Here is a 14,682-nt window from a genome sequence, read left to right as displayed (position 1 = left end):
GAAAGAAAACTCAGAAACCTTGGATGTAGAAATTGGAAAGAAAACAACTCGGAAACCTTGGATGTAGAAATTGGAAAGAAAACAACTCGGAAACCTTGGATGTAGAATTTGGAAAGAAAACTCGGAAACCTTGGATGTAGAATTTGGAAAGAAAACTCAGAAACCTTGGATGTAGAAATTGGAAAGAAAACTCAGAAACCTTGGATGTAGAAATTGGAAAGAAAATAACTCAGAAACCTTGGATGTAGAAATTGGAAAGAAAACTCAGAAACCTTGGATGTAGAATTTGGAAAGAAAACTCGGAAACCTTGGATGTAGAAATTGGAAAGAAAACTCGGAAACCTTGGATGTAGAATTTGGAAAGAAAACTCGGAAATCTTGGATGTAGAAATTGGAAAGAAAACTTGGAAACCTTTGATGTAGAAATTGGAAAGAAAACTCAGAAACCTTGGATGTAGAAATTGGAAAGAAAACAACCCAGAAACCTTGGATGTAGAAATTGGAAAGAAAACAACTCGGAAACCTTGGATGTAGAAATTGGAAATAAATAACTCGGAAACCCTGGATGTAGAAATTGGAAAGAAAGCAACTCGGAAACCTTGGATGTAGAAATTGGAAATAAATAACTCGGAAACCTTGGATGTAGAAATTGGAAAGAAAACAACTCGGAAACCTTGGATGTTGAAATTGGAAATAAATAACTCGGAAACCCTGGATGTAGAAATTGGAAAGAAAGCAACTCGGAAACCTTGGATGTAGAAATTGGAAAGAAAAAAACTCAGAAACCTTGGATGTAGAAATTGGAAATAAATAACTCGGAAACCTTGGATGTAGAATTTGGAAAGAAAACTCAGAAACCTTGGATGTAGAAATTGGAAAGAAAATAACTCAGAAACCTTGGATGTATAATTTGGAAAGAAAACAACTCGGAAACCTTGGATGTAGAATTTGGAAAGAAAACAACTCGGAAACCTTGGATGTAGAATTTGGAAGAAAACTCAGAAACCTTGGATGTAGAAATTGGAAATAAATAACTCGGAAACCTTGGATGTAGAATTTGGAAAGAAAACTCAGAAACCTTGGATGTAGAAATTGGAAAGAAAACAACTCGGAAACCTTGGATGTAGAAATTGGAAATAAATAACTCGGAAACCCTGGATGTAGAAATTGGAAAGAAAGCAACTCGGAAACCTTGGATGTAGAAATTGGAAAGAAAAAAACTCAGAAACCTTGGATGTAGAAATTGGAAAGAAAAAAACTCAGAAACCTTGGATGTAGAATTTGAAAAGAAAACTCGGAAACCTTGGATGTAGAAATTGGAAAGAAAACAACCCAGAAACCTTGGATGTAGAATTTGAAAAGAAAACTCGGAAACCCTGGATGTAGAAATTGGAAAGAAAGCAACTCGGAAACCTTGGATGTAGAAATTGGAAAGAAAAAAACTCAGAAACCTTGGATGTAGAAATTGGAAAGAAAAAAACTCAGAAACCTTGGATGTAGAAATTGGAAAGAAAAAAACTCAGAAACCTTGGATGTAGAATTTGAAAAGAAAACTCAGAAACCTTGGATGTAGAAATTGGAAAGAAAACAACTCGGAAACCTTGGATGTAGAAATTGGAAATAAATAACTCGGAAACCTTGGATGTAGAAATTGGAAAGAAAAAAACTCAGAAACCTTGGATGTGGAATTTGAAAAGAAAACTCGGAAACCTTGGATGTAGAAATTGGAAAGAAAACTCAGAAACCTTGGATGTAGAAATTGGAAAGAAAACAACCCAGAAACCTTGGATGTAGAAATTGGAAAGAAAACAACTCGGAAACCTTGGATGTAGAAATTGGAAATAAATAACTCGGAAACCCTGGATGTAGAAATTGGAAAGAAAGCAACTCGGAAACCTTGGATGGAGAAATTGGAAAGAAAAAAACTCAGAAACCTTGGATGTAGAAATTGGAAATAAATAACTCGGAAACCTTGGATGTAGAATTTGGAAAGAAAACTCAGAAACCTTGTGTTACGTGGTCCTCCCGGTAACTACCTGGGCTTGGTGACCCCCGGACCGTGGGAGGGACCCCGCCAGAAAGATATATGGTTTATACGCTTTCGTAACGCAATCAATATGAATTCCGGTCAAGAAGAAACCCCACACCAAGGATCCGGAATAATCAATAATATATTCACTGAGCAATCAACAACCATCAACAATGCACAATCAATATTACAACCATGTGAACTCATCTACACAAACTCTAAGATGGCCATCTTAATCTTATACATTCCTCACGTGAGCCCCACTCCTGACTCCCTCCGTGGTCAATGTCTCTCCTCTCCGCACACGGGCGGTTGAACGAGCCCCGGGCGGACGTGCTCTAAACGTGCCGTCTCGGACTGGGGCCGCGGCTGCAGCGCACCTCCTTGCCAAGCCACGGGGCAAACCCAGCGCGGCGTCCAACGTGCGCGAGGCCCCAAGTGCGACTCTTACGCGTCCTTGTAGATGGGCAAAAACCCAGCGCGGCTTCCGACGCGAGCGAGGCCCAACGTGCGGACCCGTACGCGTCTTTGTAGACGGGGCAAAACCCAGCGCGGCTTCCGACGCGAGCGAGGCCCAACGTGCGGACCCGTACGCGTCTTTGTAGACGGGGCAAACTGTCCCGGACGCTTGGTTTCGTGCACGAACTCACAGTGACTGGACGTGTCCAAAGGTATTTACCGCCCAGGTAACTCCTCTCGCCAGACGTTTCGCAACGGCGCGTTTTCCGCGCAGCGTAAGGTCGATTCCACCTTCTCGTCGTCGCGGGGCGAGGAAGAAGAAGCCTTCCTTTCCCTCGTGTCTTTTCTCCTCCGTTTCCCGTCACTTCCGCTTCCGGCCACTTCCGTTTCCTGCCACTCTTTCAGAAGGGCTTCTGACCCTCCAACCACAACAACTACACAACAACTTAATATACTACACACGGAAGCAAACACCTGCATGGTAATTCACATACATTCACATAAATATGTAACACTCCCCCCCTTCAAGAAAGAAAGTTTGAACCCAGCGAAAACTTTCTTTGCCGGCCAATTTGGAGAAATAAACCAGATAACTCAACCCCCCCACATTATCAATTCCCCCCGGGCACAGTTATCACTTAAAAATAAAGCCAGTTAAGCCACTCGATAGCACTTTTCCGGGAGGCCAAGCCGAGTATTCACTACATGGATGCCTTTAGGAACGCGGAGTTCACGGTTAGTCCGTGCAGGAAAGTTCTCTACATGGGCGCCTTGAGGAACGTGGAGTTCACGGTTAGTCCGTGCAGGAAAGTTCTCTACATGGGCGCCTTTAGGAACGGCGTTCACGGTTAATTCGTGTAGGAATCTTGGCTCGGCGGCTCCGCCGCCTTCAGTGCTTCAACTTCTCGGAACGTCCCTAATAATTAGGGTGGGACCACTGGTCCCTGTAGTCCCCTGAATACCGGTCTTCTTCTCGGCCACTACTTTGCCAATTCTTCCTTCGGGAGCGGCCGTAACTCAGGGAGCCTCCATAATAATATTGACTGCGGCCACCACCAAAACTACCGCCCAGTTGTCCTCTCCTGTAGACCTCTCGACGCCTACGAAATGCCTTCCCTACTGTTATGGTCCGACCCTCCAAATCCTTGCCATTCCAATTCTTCTCTGCCTCTCTGGCGTCTTTTGTGCTGGCAAACGTGACAAAGCCGAACCCTCTTGACTGTTGCGTTTCCCAGTCTCTTACCAACCGCACTTCCACCAGCGGCCCATATCTGTTGAAGACAGAGGTCAGAACTTCTTCCTCTGTTTTGAAGTTCAGTCCCCCTACAAATAACTTGGCACTTTTGTCACCATCCCGAGCTGGTGTGGTGTTATTTTCCCTGCTGGGCTCTTTCTCAACCCTCAGGTTACCATAAACTTGACCCCCGGCCAAATCATTCCCGAGAACCACAGATACACCCTCTACAGGAAACTTGGCTTGTAAACCGACGGTGACCGGTCCTGACACCAAATCGGACTCCAACTGGATGACCTGAAGGGGAGCACTAACACCGCCCCCGATCCCCTGTAAACGAACACTATCCCCCGTTGCCGTCTCCTCGGACCATGGCAAAATGCCTTCAAGCATTAAAGATTGATGGGTCCCTGTGTCTCTCAATATCCTAACCGGTCTCCGGTTAGTCGAGGCTCCATCCAGTGACACAAACCCCTCGGAAACAAATGGTTGGTAACCCTCTTGATGGCGATTTCTTACGCTAGCCATCGCATTCGGAGTTGTAATAGTCGGACTCCGCTCTGGGTTGTCCCTTTTCATGAGGTAACAACTGGACATCAAGTGTCCAGGTTTTTTGCAAAACGCGCAAGTAGGCCCGGAGGAAAAACTCGGGGTCTGCCTCGGGCCCCCCGAACTATAAGTTTGTCTTGGGCCCGCATCCCTCTGATTTCGAACCGGTGGGGTATCATAGTTGTCCCCATAATCATCTCGAGGCCGCCGCCATGTATGGTCGTTCTCCGCACCTGCTGTTCCCCACCTCCCCTGCGGAGATCTAGGCGAGGAGTTAGGTTCGTGGACCCCTATTCGGTGGGTTAAGGCATAATCATCTGCCATGGTGGCTGCGTCCCACAACTTTGGTACCTTCTTTTCCTGCAGGTACACTTTGATGTCCTCGTGGACACACTGCTGGAATTCCTCCACCAGGATCAAGTCCCGCAATGTCTCGAAGTCTTTCCCGACTCCTTTTGACTCACACCACCGATCAAACATGTTTTCTTTCACTCTGGCAAACTCCACATGGGTCTCACTCTCCCTCTTCCTGGCATTCCTGAATTTTTGCCTGTAAGCTTCCGGAACCAACTCATAGGCCTTGAGGATGTGCTTCTTCAGTACCTCATAATCTGCACATTGGTCCATTGGTAGCGCCGAATAAATTTCCTGAGCTTTCCCCACCAGCACACTTTGTACGAGTATGGTCCAGGCCTCCTCCGGCCAGTTTAATTGTCGAGCCACTTTCTCAAAGTGTGGGAAGAATTTCGCGACTTCCTTTTCACTGAACGGTGGAACCAGCCTCACATGTCTGCCCACATCCCAGGTTTTCTGGTGAGGTGTCGACCCCGTCAGCAAGGGTGGTGCCTCTCCCCGTTCTCTCATTAACTCCAGCTCCTTGACTTTGATTTCTTGCTGAAGCTCCATGTCACGTTCCTTTAATTCCCTTTCCGCTTTTCTCTCCTCTGCTTCGAGGTCCCTTGCAGCTCTCCTTTCCTCTGCTTGTTCCTTTTCTCTTCTTTCCTGGAGTTCTCTTTCCACTCTCCTTTCCTCTGCTTGTTTCTCTTCTCTCCTCTCCTCTGCTTTCCTTTCTTCTTCTGCTCTTTCCTTTTCTGCTTTCCTTTCTTCTTCTGCTCTTTCCTTTTCTGCTTTCCTTTCTTCTTCTGCTCTTTCCTTTTCTGCTTTCCTTTCTTCTTCTGCTAACCTTTCCTGGAGTTCTCGTTCCACTCTCCTTTCCTCTGCTTGTTTCTCTTCTCTCCTCTCTTCTGCTTTCCTTTCTTCTTCTTTTAACCTTTCCTGGAGTTCTCGTTCCACTCTCCTTTCCTCTGCTTGCTTCTCTTCTCTTCTCTCTTCTGCTTTCCTTTCTTCTTCTTTGACCCGTTCCTGGCTCCGTAATTGCAACTCCAGTTTCCGGAGCTCCACGTCTTCTGGTTCTTCGGGTAGCCACTCCCAGGCTAACTCGTCCCATGTTCCTAATCCCACCATAGATTGTATCACCGTGGCCTGCAACTCTGCCTTCCTCAAATTAGTTCGGACCTCCAAGTTAAAATGTTTGGCCAATTTCAAGAGATCCGACTTTAGCAACGCTCGGAACTGTGCCTCACTCGGGGTTACCCCAAAGTTCTGTGCCACAAACGCCATGGTGCCTATCGTTAACACCTGTTAACCTTCACCCCAAGACTTTCCCCAATTTCTCAAAAAAAAATATTACCAATTAATAATTAATTAATAAATTTTAATTACCAAAAATATTATTATTTTATTATTTTATACACTTTTAGATCCCGGACGTAGACCCAATTGCGAAACCGCAAATCGTAATTTGGACGAGCCCCCAATTCTGTTACGTGGTCCTCCCGGTAACTACCTGGTCTTGGTGACCCCCGGACCGTGGGAGGGACCCCGCCAGAAAGATATATGGTTTATACGCTTTCGTAACGCAATCAATATGAATTCCGGTCAAGAAGAAACCCCACACCAAGGATCCGGAATAATCAATAATATATTCACTGAGCAATCAACAACCATCAACAATGCACAATCAATCTTACAACCATGTGAACTCATCTACACAAACTCTAAGATGGCCATCTTAATCTTATACATTCCTCACGTGAGCCCCACTCCTGACTCCCTCCGTGGTCAATGTCTCTCCTCTCCGCACACGGGCGGTTGAACGAGCCCCGGGCGGACGTGCTCTAAACGTGCCGTCTCGGACTGGGGCCGCGGCTGCAGCGCACCTCCTTGCCAAGCCACGGGGCAAACCCAGCGCGGCGTCCAACGTGCGCGAGGCCCCAAGTGCGACTCTTACGCGTCCTTGTAGATGGGCAAAAACCCAGCGCGGCTTCCGACGCGAGCGAGGCCCAACGTGCGGACCCGTACGCGTCTTTGTAGACGGGGCAAAACCCAGCGCGGCTTCCGACGCGAGCGAGGCCCAACGTGCGGACCCGTACGCGTCTTTGTAGACGGGGCAAACTGTCCCGGACGCTTGGTTTCGTGCACGAACTCACAGTGACTGGACGTGTCCAAAGGTATTTACCGCCCAGGTAACTCCTCTCGCCAGACGTTTCGCAACGGCGCGTTTTCCGCGCAGCGTAAGGTCGATTCCACCTTCTCGTCGTCGCGGGGCGAGGAAGAAGAAGCCTTCCTTTCCCTCGTGTCTTTTCTCCTCCGTTTCCCGTCACTTCCGCTTCCGGCCACTTCCGTTTCCTGCCACTCTTTCAGAAGGGCTTCTGACCCTCCAACCACAACAACTACACAACAACTTAATATACTACACACGGAAGCAAACACCTGCATGGTAATTCACATACATTCACATAAATATGTAACACCTTGGATGTAGAAATTGGAAATAAACAACTCGGAAACCTTGGATGTTGAAATTGGAAATAAACAACTCGGAAACCTTGGATGTTGAAATTGGAAATAAATAACTCGGAAACCTTGGATGTAGAAATTGGAAATAAATAACTCGGAAACCTTGGATGTAGAATTTGGAAAGAAAACTCAGAAACCTTGGATGTAGAAATTGGAAATAAACAACTCGGAAACTTTGGATATTGAAATTGGAAATAAATAACTCGGAAACCTTGGATGTAGAAATTGGAAATAAACAACTCGGAAACCTTGGATGTTGAAATTGGAAATAAACAACTCGGAAACCTTGGATGTAGAAATTGGAAAGAAAAAAACTCAGAAACCTTGGATGTAGAAATTGGAAATAAATAACTCGGAAACCTTGGATGTAGAATTTGGAAAGAAAACTCAGAAACCTTGGATGTAGAAATTGGAAATAAACAACTCGGAAACATTGGATGTTGAAATTGGAAATAAACAACTCGGAAACCTTGGATGTTGAAATTGGAAATAAATAACTCGGAAACCCTGGATGTAGAAATTGGAAAGAAAGCAACTCGGAAACCTTGGATGTAGAAATTGGAAAGAAAAAAACTCAGAAACCTTGGATGTAGAAATTGGAAATAAATAACTCGGAAACCTTGGATGTAGAATTTGGAAAGAAAACTCAGAAACCTTGGATGTAGAAATTGGAAAGAAAATAACTCAGAAACCTTGGATGTAGAAATTGGAAATAAACAACTCGGAAACCTTGGATGTTGAAATTGGAAATAAACAACTCGGAAACCTTGGATGTTGAAATTGGAAATAAATAACTCGGAAACCTTGGATGTAGAAATTGGAAATAAATAACTCGGAAACCTTGGATGTAGAAATTGGAAAGAAAAAAACTCGGAAACCTTGGATGTAGAAATTGGAAAGAAAAGTCAGAAACATTGGATGTAGAAATTGGAAAGAAAACTCAGAAACCTTGGATGTAGAAATTGGAAAGAAAATAACTCAGAAACCTTGGATGTAGAAATGGGAAAGAAAACTCAGAAACCTTGGATGTAGAAATTGGGAAGAAAATAACTCAGAAACCTTGGATGTAGAAATTGGAAAGAAAATAACTCAGAAACCTTGGATGTAGAAATTGGAAAGAAAATAACTCAGAAACCTTGGATGTAGAAATTGGAAAGAAAGCAACTCGGAAACCTTGGATGTAGAAATTGGAAAGAAAACAACTCGGAAACCTTGGATGTAGAAATTGGAAAGAAAACAACTCGGAAACCTTGGATGTAGAAATTGGAAAGAAAACAACTCGGAAACCTTGGATGTAGAAATTGGAAAGAAAATAACTCAGAAACCTTGGATGTAGAAATTGGAAAGAAAATAACTCAGAAACCTTGGATGTAGAAATTGGAAAGAAAATAACTCAGAAACCTTGGAAAGAAAGCAACTCGGAAACCTTGGATGTAGAAATTGGAAAGAAAGCAACTCGGAAACCTTGGATGTAGAAATTGGAAAGAAAACAACTCGGAAACCTTGGATGTAGAAATTGGAAAGAAAACTCAGAAACCTTGGATGTAGAAATTGGAAAGAAAACTCAGAAACCTTGGATGTAGAAATTGAAAAGAAAATAACTCAGAAACCTGGGATGTAGAAATTGGAAAGAAAATAACTCAGAAACCTTGGATGTAGAAATTGGAAAGAAAATAACTCAGAAACCTTGGATGTAGAAATTGGAAAGAAAACTCGGAAACCTTGGATGTCGAAATTGGAAAGAAAACTCAGAAACCTTGGATGTAGAAATTGGAAAGAAAACTCAGAAACCTTGGATGTAGAAATTGGAAAGAAAACTCAGAAACCTTGGATGTAGAATTTGGAAAGAAAACTCGGAAACCTTGGATGTAGAAATTGGAAAGAAAACAACTCGGAAACCTTCGATGTAGAAATTGGAAAGAAAACTCAGAAACATTGGATGTAGAAATTGGAAAGAAAACAACTCAGAAACCTTGGATGTAGAAATTGGAAAGAAAACAACTCAGAAACCTTGGATGTAGAAATTGGAAAGAAAACTCAGAAACCTTGGATGTAGAAATTGGAAAGAAAATAACTCAGAAACCTTGGATGTAGAAATTGGAAAGAAAACTCAGAAACCTTGGATGTAGAATTTGAAAAGAAAACTCAGAAACCTTGGATGGAGAATTTGGAAAGAAAACTCGGAAACCTTGGATGTAGAATTAGGAAAGAAAACTCAGAAACCTTGGATGGAGAAATTGGAAAGAAAATAACTCAGAAACCTTGGATGTAGAAATTGGAAAGAAAACTCAGAAACCTTGGATGTAGAAATTGGAAAGAAAATAACTCAGAAACCTTGGATGTAGAAATTGGAAAGAAAACTCAGAAACCTTGGATGTAGAAATTGGAAAGAAAATAACTCAGAAACCTTGGATGTAGAAATGGGAAAGAAAACTCAGAAACCTTGGATGTAGAAATTGGAAAGAAAACAACTCGGAAACCTTGGATGTAGAAATTGGAAAGAAAACAACTCGGAAACCTTGGATGTAGAATTTGGAAAGAAAACTCGGAAACCTTGGATGTAGAATTTGGAAAGAAAACTCAGAAACCTTGGATGTAGAAATTGGAAAGAAAACTCAGAAACCTTGGATGTAGAAATTGGAAAGAAAATAACTCAGAAACCTTGGATGTAGAAATTGGAAAGAAAACTCAGAAACCTTGGATGTAGAATTTGGAAAGAAAACTCGGAAACCTTGGATGTAGAAATTGGAAAGAAAACTCGGAAACCTTGGATGTAGAATTTGGAAAGAAAACTCGGAAATCTTGGATGTAGAAATTGGAAAGAAAACTCGGAAACCTTGGATGTAGAAATTGGAAAGAAAACTCAGAAACCTTGGATGTAGAAATTGGAAAGAAAACAACCCAGAAACCTTGGATGTAGAAATTGGAAAGAAAACAACTCGGAAACCTTGGATGTAGAAATTGGAAATAAATAACTCGGAAACCCTGGATGTAGAAATTGGAAAGAAAGCAACTCGGAAACCTTGGATGTAGAAATTGGAAATAAATAACTCGGAAACCTTGGATGTAGAAATTGGAAAGAAAACAACTCGGAAACCTTGGATGTTGAAATTGGAAATAAATAACTCGGAAACCCTGGATGTAGAAATTGGAAAGAAAGCAACTCGGAAACCTTGGATGTAGAAATTGGAAAGAAAAAAACTCAGAAACCTTGGATGTAGAAATTGGAAATAAATAACTCGGAAACCTTGGATGTAGAATTTGGAAAGAAAACTCAGAAACCTTGGATGTAGAAATTGGAAAGAAAATAACTCAGAAACCTTGGATGTATAATTTGGAAAGAAAACAACTCGGAAACCTTGGATGTAGAATTTGGAAAGAAAACAACTCGGAAACCTTGGATGTAGAATTTGGAAGAAAACTCAGAAACCTTGGATGTAGAAATTGGAAATAAATAACTCGGAAACCTTGGATGTAGAATTTGGAAAGAAAACTCAGAAACCTTGGATGTAGAAATTGGAAAGAAAACAACTCGGAAACCTTGGATGTAGAAATTGGAAATAAATAACTCGGAAACCCTGGATGTAGAAATTGGAAAGAAAGCAACTCGGAAACCTTGGATGTAGAAATTGGAAAGAAAAAAACTCAGAAACCTTGGATGTAGAAATTGGAAAGAAAAAAACTCAGAAACCTTGGATGTAGAATTTGAAAAGAAAACTCGGAAACCTTGGATGTAGAAATTGGAAAGAAAACAACCCAGAAACCTTGGATGTAGAATTTGAAAAGAAAACTCGGAAACCCTGGATGTAGAAATTGGAAAGAAAGCAACTCGGAAACCTTGGATGTAGAAATTGGAAAGAAAAAAACTCAGAAACCTTGGATGTAGAAATTGGAAAGAAAAAAACTCAGAAACCTTGGATGTAGAAATTGGAAAGAAAAAAACTCAGAAACCTTGGATGTAGAATTTGAAAAGAAAACTCAGAAACCTTGGATGTAGAAATTGGAAAGAAAACAACTCGGAAACCTTGGATGTAGAAATTGGAAATAAATAACTCGGAAACCTTGGATGTAGAAATTGGAAAGAAAAAAACTCAGAAACCTTGGATGTGGAATTTGAAAAGAAAACTCGGAAACCTTGGATGTAGAAATTGGAAAGAAAACTCAGAAACCTTGGATGTAGAAATTGGAAAGAAAACAACCCAGAAACCTTGGATGTAGAAATTGGAAAGAAAACAACTCGGAAACCTTGGATGTAGAAATTGGAAATAAATAACTCGGAAACCCTGGATGTAGAAATTGGAAAGAAAGCAACTCGGAAACCTTGGATGGAGAAATTGGAAAGAAAACTCAGAAACCTTGGATGTAGAAATTGGAAATAAACAACTCGGAAACCTTGGATGTTGAAATTGGAAATAAACAACTCGGAAACCTTGGATGTTGAAATTGGAAATAAATAACTCGGAAACCTTGGATGTAGAAATTGGAAATAAATAACTCGGAAACCTTGGATGTAGAATTTGGAAAGAAAACTCAGAAACCTTGGATGTAGAAATTGGAAATAAACAACTCGGAAACCTTGGATATTGAAATTGGAAATAAATAACTCGGAAACCTTGGATGTAGAAATTGGAAATAAACAACTCGGAAACCTTGGATGTTGAAATTGGAAATAAACAACTCGGAAACCTTGGATGTAGAAATTGGAAAGAAAAAAACTCAGAAACCTTGGATGTAGAAATTGGAAATAAATAACTCGGAAACCTTGGATGTAGAATTTGGAAAGAAAACTCAGAAACCTTGGATGTAGAAATTGGAAATAAACAACTCGGAAACATTGGATGTTGAAATTGGAAATAAACAACTCGGAAACCTTGGATGTTGAAATTGGAAATAAATAACTCGGAAACCCTGGATGTAGAAATTGGAAAGAAAGCAACTCGGAAACCTTGGATGTAGAAATTGGAAAGAAAAAAACTCAGAAACCTTGGATGTAGAAATTGGAAATAAATAACTCGGAAACCTTGGATGTAGAATTTGGAAAGAAAACTCAGAAACCTTGGATGTAGAAATTGGAAAGAAAATAACTCAGAAACCTTGGATGTAGAAATTGGAAATAAACAACTCGGAAACCTTGGATGTTGAAATTGGAAATAAACAACTCGGAAACCTTGGATGTTGAAATTGGAAATAAATAACTCGGAAACCTTGGATGTAGAAATTGGAAATAAATAACTCGGAAACCTTGGATGTAGAAATTGGAAAGAAAAAAACTCGGAAACCTTGGATGTAGAAATTGGAAAGAAAAGTCAGAAACATTGGATGTAGAAATTGGAAAGAAAACTCAGAAACCTTGGATGTAGAAATTGGAAAGAAAATAACTCAGAAACCTTGGATGTAGAAATGGGAAAGAAAACTCAGAAACCTTGGATGTAGAAATTGGGAAGAAAATAACTCAGAAACCTTGGATGTAGAAATTGGAAAGAAAATAACTCAGAAACCTTGGATGTAGAAATTGGAAAGAAAATAACTCAGAAACCTTGGATGTAGAAATTGGAAAGAAAACAACTCGGAAACCTTGGATGTAGAAATTGGAAAGAAAACAACTCGGAAACCTTGGATGTAGAAATTGGAAAGAAAACAACTCGGAAACCTTGGATGTAGAAATTGGAAAGAAAACAACTCGGAAACCTTGGATGTAGAATTTGGAAAGAAAACTCGGAAACCTTGGATGTAGAAATTGGAAAGAAAACAACTCGGAAACCGTGGATGTAGAAATTGGAAAGAAAACAACTCGGAAACCTTGGATGTAGAAATTGGAAAGAAAACAACTCGGAAACCTTGGATGTAGAAATTGGAAAGAAAATAACTCAGAAACCTTGGATGTAGAAATTGGAAAGAAAATAACTCAGAAACCTTGGATGTAGAAATTGGAAAGAAAATAACTCAGAAACCTTGGAAAGAAAGCAACTCGGAAACCTTGGATGTAGAAATTGGAAAGAAAGCAACTCGGAAACCTTGGATGTAGAAATTGGAAAGAAAACAACTCGGAAACCTTGGATGTAGAAATTGGAAAGAAAACTCAGAAACCTTGGATGTAGAAATTGGAAAGAAAACTCAGAAACCTTGGATGTAGAAATTGAAAAGAAAATAACTCAGAAACCTGGGATGTAGAAATTGGAAAGAAAATAACTCAGAAACCTTGGATGTAGAAATTGGAAAGAAAATAACTCAGAAACCTTGGATGTAGAATTTGGAAAGAAAACTCGGAAACCTTGGATGTAGAATTAGGAAAGAAAACTCAGAAACCTTGGATGTAGAATTTGGAAAGAAAACTCGGAAACCTTGGATGTAGAAATTGGAAAGAAAACTCAGAAACCTTGGATGTAGAAATTGGAAAGAAAATAACTCAGAAACCTTGGATGTAGAAATTGGAAAGAAAACTCGGAAACCTTGGATGTCGAAATTGGAAAGAAAACTCGGAAACCTGGGATGTAGAATTTGGAAAGAAAACAACTCGGAAACCTTGGATGTAGAATTAGGAAAGAAAACTCAGAAACCTTGGATGGAGAATTTGGAAAGAAAACTCGGAAACCTTGGATGTAGAATTAGGAAAGAAAACTCAGAAACCTTGGATGTAGAATTTGGAAAGAAAACAACTCGGAAACCTTGGATGTAGAAATTGGAAAGAAAACAACTCGGAAACCTTGGATGTAGAATTTGGAAAGAAAACTCGGAAACCTTGGATGTAGAATTTGGAAAGAAAACTCAGAAACCTTGGATGTAGAAATTGGAAAGAAAACTCAGAAACCTTGGATGTAGAAATTGGAAAGAAAATAACTCAGAAACCTTGGATGTAGAAATTGGAAAGAAAACTCAGAAACCTTGGATGTAGAATTTGGAAAGAAAACTCGGAAACCTTGGATGTAGAAATTGGAAAGAAAACTCGGAAACCTTGGATGTAGAATTTGGAAAGAAAACTCGGAAATCTTGGATGTAGAAATTGGAAAGAAAACTCGGAAACCTTTGATGTAGAAATTGGAAAGAAAACTCAGAAACCTTGGATGTAGAAATTGGAAAGAAAACAACCCAGAAACCTTGGATGTAGAAATTGGAAAGAAAACAACTCGGAAACCTTGGATGTAGAAATTGGAAAGAAAACTCAGAAACCTTGGATGTAGAATTTGGAAAGAAAACTCGGAAACCTTGGATGTAGAAATTGGAAAGAAAACAACCCAGAAACCTTGGATGTAGAAATTGGAAAGAAAACAACTCGGAAACCTTGGATGTAGAAATTGGAAATAAATAACTCGGAAACCCTGGATGTAGAAATTGGAAAGAAAGCAACTCGGAAACCTTGGATGTAGAAATTGGAAATAAATAACTCGGAAACCTTGGATGTAGAAATTGGAAAGAAAACAACTCGGAAACCTTGGATGTTGAAATTGGAAATAAATAACTCGGAAACCCTGGATGTAGAAATTGGAAAGAAAGCAACTCGGAAACCTTGGATGTAGAAATTGGAAAGAAAAAAACTCAGAAACCTTGGATGTAG

Source organism: Myxine glutinosa, chromosome 9, assembly GCF_964187855.1.
Source record: "Myxine glutinosa chromosome 9, kmMyxGlut1.1, whole genome shotgun sequence".
Lineage (NCBI taxonomy): Eukaryota > Metazoa > Chordata > Myxini > Myxiniformes > Myxinidae > Myxine > Myxine glutinosa.
Note: the sequence above shows the minus strand (reverse complement) of the source record.